This window comes from Belonocnema kinseyi, chromosome 3, assembly GCF_010883055.1.
Source record: "Belonocnema kinseyi isolate 2016_QV_RU_SX_M_011 chromosome 3, B_treatae_v1, whole genome shotgun sequence".
NCBI lineage: Eukaryota > Metazoa > Arthropoda > Insecta > Hymenoptera > Cynipidae > Belonocnema > Belonocnema kinseyi.
The window spans coordinates 79,590,098-79,596,240 of record NC_046659.1 but is presented as its reverse complement, the minus strand read 5'-3'; the positions used below and the strand labels follow the sequence as shown (position 1 = coordinate 79,596,240).

At 25.9% G+C, this 6,143-nt stretch overlaps 1 protein-coding gene across 2 annotated transcripts in view; it reads right to left on the bottom strand.

Annotated features, from left to right (window-relative positions):
- Positions 1-6,143, bottom strand: part of LOC117168926 (mitogen-activated protein kinase kinase kinase 4) — a 49,186-nt gene extending 43,043 nt beyond the window's left edge. Inside the window, exon 1 of one of the 2 annotated variants that reach the window (XM_033354897.1) lies at positions 6,034-6,143. The gene's annotated coding sequence lies outside the window, so the exon portion shown is untranslated. Of the gene's footprint in view, positions 1-1,979; positions 2,128-6,033 lie in introns of those variants that run through there. The other variant, XM_033354896.1, reaches the window with a different exon arrangement.

Below are 6,143 nucleotides of genomic sequence, written 5' to 3'. Positions count from 1 at the left end.
CTAAATTTGAAAAGTTTTTTTGTCAATTAAAATTGAAAGTAAGTACATTAAACTTCTCAGAAAACGAATAAAGTCGATTATTCGCATTTATTTTTAACTAAAAGAAATTAACTTTAAAAAAGGTTAAACTTTTAACCTGCTTTAACCGACAACATGAACTATGAACTAAAATGATGAATCTCAAATTGAACTGGTTAAATTTTTAGTTAAAGAAATTAATTTTAAACAAAAAAAACAACGAATTTTCTACAAAATAGTTGAATTTTCAAATAAAATTCTGAATCTTTAACGAATAATATAATAGTAGATACTTTAAATGGAAGAGAATTTAGTTTTAAATAAAAAATAGTTGAATTCAACCACAAACACGACTTTTTTAAAAAACAGATAAATTTTTAACCAAAAAATATTTCATTTGAATTTTAATTTTTAACACAAAAATATGAATTTTCAAAACAAATAATTGTCCACCAAAATATTTTAGTTGTCTACCAAAAACAATTTTTTTAACAGAATTGTTAAATTTTCTACTAAATAATAAAATTTTTCAGTAAAAATTTAATCGTAATTCAAAAATGTTAATAAAAAGTTATCCTTTTTGGTTGAAAAGTCGGTTTTTGACTTGAAATTTCAACAATGGGATTGCAATTTTTGTCTTTCTTAATGAAAAAATCGTGTGTGATCATAAATTTAATTAGTTTGTTAAAAATTCGTCTTTTCGGCTTGAAAATTTAACGATTTCATTCTTTTTCCCCATTTAGTGGAACTATTTCGTTGAAATTTTATTTTTTTAATAGAAGATTCATCATTTAAGTCAAAAATTCATTTCTTTGGTGGAAAACTAAACTATTTTATTGAAAATTCATTTTGCTTATAGTCGAAAATGATTTTTTTAAACGAAAATTTAACGATTTTATTGTTAGTTAAAAAATTATCATTTTCAGTAGAAAATTAAAATATTTCGGTAAAAATACATTTTCTCGTAGGAAATTTATCTTATTTTAGTAAAGGATTCAAGTCTTCTAATGAACATTCGACTTTACAGGTAAATTTTTTAATTTTAAATCAGAATATTTCTCGGTTGAAATATCAAATATTGCATTTATTGTTGAAAATTCATCTTTTTATGTAAAAAATTAACTATTTTGACTAAAAATGTAACTATTTGGTTGAAAATGCAATTGTTTTGTAGAACATTCTTTTTTTTTCTTAACTGAAACACCCTGGGCGTTTAAAAACGAAAAGTTTTCGAAAGTGATTTTTTTGTTTTGTTTAACATAGAAATTGTTTTAGATGCATCACTTGACATTTAAAATGTTTGCACTGGATTTTCTGCTAATTTAAATCAATTTCATGAAATAAATTCACTGTCGTTTCTAGGTTTTCCACGTTCATAAAAATTCTTATCTTTTGACGCAGTTACTGGGCCACGCTGGCACCAATGATAATTATATAAATATAAGGTCTGTTAATTAATTTTGTTCTTTCAGGAAAAGCAAAAAAGTCCTTGAAGATGTTTAGAAAGTGTTATTAATTAACATTTAGAAAAAAATTATCCTTCGATCTAAAGAAAAATAGCCAAAATGACTTGCAAAACTATATAGACTTCTCATACTTCACCTTAAATCAACGAAACTTTTCAAACTCACTTTACCTCTATGCTTCATAACATAGAGATTTTTAAAGCAACTATTAAATTTCAAATGCAAGTTCGATTTTCGATAATGATAAACAAACTTGGATTCCTTTTGACAGAATTCGAGATAATTTTAAAGAAAACGCCGCGATCTGTGAACATTGCCTTCAGAAGTTACAAACCGGGAGTGCGTTAAAGTTAGGAAATTATAGGAATTCATTGTATATTTTATCAAAATTTACATTTAAGCTGAATTGTAAACAATGCGAGAAGAATGTGCCGGGTTATTACACACTAAAATTCAAAGCTGGTTACATCACTCATTCTAAAAAAAAATACCCACCTGTTCTAAACTCTTCGAGATTACTTTTTATTAATTCATTGTCGACAATAAAGCTCTTCTCGAACTGTAACAACCAGCCCACTATTTTGGGAACTTTAAGTGTATTTATTTAAACAAAACGATTGTTTTCACACCGAATGCAGCGAACGGCGGTCCCGGAATCCGGGCGTCATTTTGGTATCTCTATAATAATATTCTTACAGTTGGCAGGCCTGATATTTCAGTTTTAAAGGTTGCTACTTCCGTCAAGTTTCAATTTGAAGGTCAAGTGATATTACATATTTCTCGTACCTCTTGCTCTTGAATAATTATTTCGGGAAAACTAAGAGTCATGAATCAAAGTTCATTTAGAAAGCTGTGATTAGAAAAAGGGAAAGTGATAATGAGGCTTGAATTTTTAAATATTTCGTTGATTTCGTTTTGATTTCGATCTAATTTTCAAAGTTTTGGCGCGAAGTTCAAGTTTAAATTTTGCTATCTAGTTATACCAGAGTACTTACATGACGAAGCAATTCAAGGTAGATATACATTTATTTCATTCATTTTAGAATAGATTTTGAAAGCTGTTTTGAAGTAAAATTTCTGTCTTCAACGATACACAAAATGTAAATATTTTAGTCGAAACAAATTTAAAGAAATTTGAACTCCAGGGTAACATGACGAGTGCGTCATAGATTGCTAAAAAAATCAGAAATAATAATTGCGGTTTTTAAAAATGATTTTTAGAGGTTCCGCCAAGCCCCTTGAAGATTAACACGTACTTCCCATAAAAAATACGTTTTTATACATTTTATTCAGAAACCTCCTTATTCAGTAAATCGAGTTGAAACTAAACCTTTCTCTTTAAAATAATCTATAGAATACAAATGAGAAATTACTTTTTAATTATTTTCTCTCCGAAAAGAAATAGAAAGTCGCGATTTTTCCGAATTTCCTCACTATTTTCAACTTTTCAATTAGAGGGAGGCAATAATTAATTTAATTTAGCAGAAGCAATTGTTTAAACCATTTATTAGCATTTATAATAATATTCTTCTAAATCTACAATGTTGCTAGAAAGTTGGAGTTTTTTCTAACATTTTCCAGTTTTTATCCAACTTACAATTAGAGTTTGTTAATAATTAATTCAAATTAACAATCATAATTTTTCGAAAAACTTATTATAATTTTTATTAGCATTCTCTCTGAGCAATATTAGAAAGTGGCGATTTTTTCTGAAATTTTCACCTTTTAGTCCACTTTTCACTTAAAGTGATGTAATAATTATCGCACTTTGACAAACATAACTGTTTTAAAAAATTGTTATTATTATTGAATATTTGTTCTTATATTAATACTTGGTAGTTTTGGGGGTTTCTGTAATTTTTTACGTTTTGTCTACGTTTCACTTAGTGAGTTGACAAACGTATTTGTTTAAACAATATATTATTATTCTCAACTATCTTCTCTTAGATAACTGCTAGAAAATTTTGATTTTTCGGAAATTTGTAATACTTTGCTTTGTTTTCTTTTGTTATGAACCAAAAATAAATTAACATTCGAGAGAAGCATTTTTTAAAGAATTTCTTTCTTTTTCGTGAATATATTTTTTTCAATAAAACAGATATTTAAACTATCTTTCAAATATCCTATTTGGATCATATTAAATATAATTTTTTCTTGAAGTAGTTACTAAAATTCTTTTTTTAACTTAACATTAATATTATTATGTATTGTTTCTTCAAAACTAGAAAGTCAAAGAAAAGCTAAAAATTTTAGAAAAACCCTTAAATTTATAACATTACTGCGGGAAATGAGGTTTAAACAACTAATTTAAAAATATTATTAATTATCATCTCGCTTCAAGTGAAAATTGGACAAAAAGTTTAATATTTCAGGCAAAAACAGCCACTTTCTATCATTATTTAAAGAGAATATTATTAGAAATCATAATAGATTATTTAAACAATTATGTTTGTCTACTTTAACTTATTATTGCCTCACTCTAATTGAAAAGGAGACAAAAAGTGTGAAATTTGAGAAAAAAACGCAACTTTCAAGTATTTTTCAACCAGAAGATTTTTATAAATAATAATAATAAATTCTTTGAAAAAATTATGCATGTTAAATTTAATTAATTATTGCCTCGCTTTAACTGAAAAGTTGTAAACAAGTTAAGATACTTGGAAAAAACGTGACATTCTAGAGAAAATTGCTATAAGTAATAATAAAATGATTAAAAATGCATTTAAGCGTCTAATTTTCAATTGAAAGAAATACTTTATGTATTAGAACCAATTTACATAAAAAGAAACCGCAAAAAATCATAATTAGCGCTAAAAACTCGCGAAAAAAAACTTTGCACTTTTAGTTTCCACTCGATTTATCACCTAATATTGACGATTCTGAATAAAATTTACACAAAAGTCTTTTTATCTTATGTGAAAGGCGTGTTTAAACTTTTTGGACCACCCTAGTGTGTACTTAACACGCACACTAGGCTAAGTTGGACATATTTATTTTTGTTTTTATTTTCTCAATATCTGGAAAATGCACGTATTAAATTTTGGTGCATACAGAATTTAAAAAAAAATTGCAGTAATCAGCATACAGATTACTTTTATTTAAATATAATATTTTGTCCCAGCAGGAATTAGAAGCAAATAAATAAATTAATAAGCTAGCTTGGTATTTTATATCGTAATAAGGTGTTCTTAAAAGACAAAGTGGGAAAACAGATTCTTTGATTTAAATTAAGATATTCATTGGCTCTCATTAAAAGAAACGTTCTTTTGATTCGAAGAAATTGTTATTGCTTCAAAGAAATTTCTTATTTCTGTTCCACAAAAGACCTGTATTTTCTATTTCACTAAAAGAAGCTTCTCCTCCAGATCCATCTTCGTTGTCTGATTTTTTATAAGATTCATCTTCTAAAAAAGATAATTTTTTTAACAAAAAAGATTGATTTTCAAAACAGAAAGATGAATTTTCAACAACACTGGCATTCTCTTCCGAGAAAGATTTTTCAGTGATGAAAGAAAAAAATGGACCAAATTGTTCCATTTTTTAATCAAAAAGAAGAATTTTTTACACCATTTTTTTCGACAAAACTGTTCAATTTTAAACAAACAGTTGAATTTGCAATAAAATAGACACTCAACCAAAAGAGCTGAATTTTTAATAGAACAGACGAATTTTCTACAAAAAAGTTCAATTTTCAACCAAATAGATAAATTTTCAATCCAAAAAGGTGAAATTTTAACCATAACAGATTAATTTTCAACTAAACAGTAGCATTGTCAATTTTAACGAACAAGAAATTTCAAATTTGCGAAAAAATAATTATATTTTTAACCAAAAGAGATGGTTTTCTGAACCAAAAATATAATAGTAAAGTTTTTAATTACAAAGAATTAACTTTCAAACCAAAAATATGAATTTTCTACTAAACATGAATTTTCAATAAAAAAAAGAATGTTTAACAATACAGTTGAATTTTCTACCAAAAAATATGACTTTTTAACAAAACAGATAAATTTTAACCAAAAAATATGAATTCTGAAACATTATTATAATATTATACTTTTAACTTAAAAAGAATGAACTTTAACCACAAAATATGGCTTTCCCAACAAAAGATCTATTTTCAGTCCAAAAGAACGAAGGATGTTTCTATCCCAAAATACGAATCTTCAACAAAACAATATTTCTCATCAGTTCGCAAAAGTTTAATTAACTAAACTAAATTCCTTCCCTCTTATTAATTATTTATATTTAAATCAAGTAAAACAAAATTAGCAAAATTCTAAATAATAAAGCAAGTAAAGCACAATAAAAGCAAAAACGTTGAAGATGAAATAAAAATATTTATTGAAAATGAAATAGATGATACTCTAATGAAGGATCATTTATCAATCACAAGTATGTTTAAAAGGTTTGTAAAACCTATGAAATCGCCATGATTTTTATTCTATTTTAAATCTTAAGTTTAAATTCAAATTACATTAAATAACAAATTTTTGTTCCTTAAATTGTTTTAAAAATTTCTCTTTGAATTTAAATTTGTTTAATTTACCTAACTGGCTTCCCGTGTTGGAGCCCCAGAACCAAAGTTGACCGTAATCGGTGAAGAATAAAGTATGCGAAAAGCACCAATACTTTTTTAATCCCAAAGCTTGCCAAACC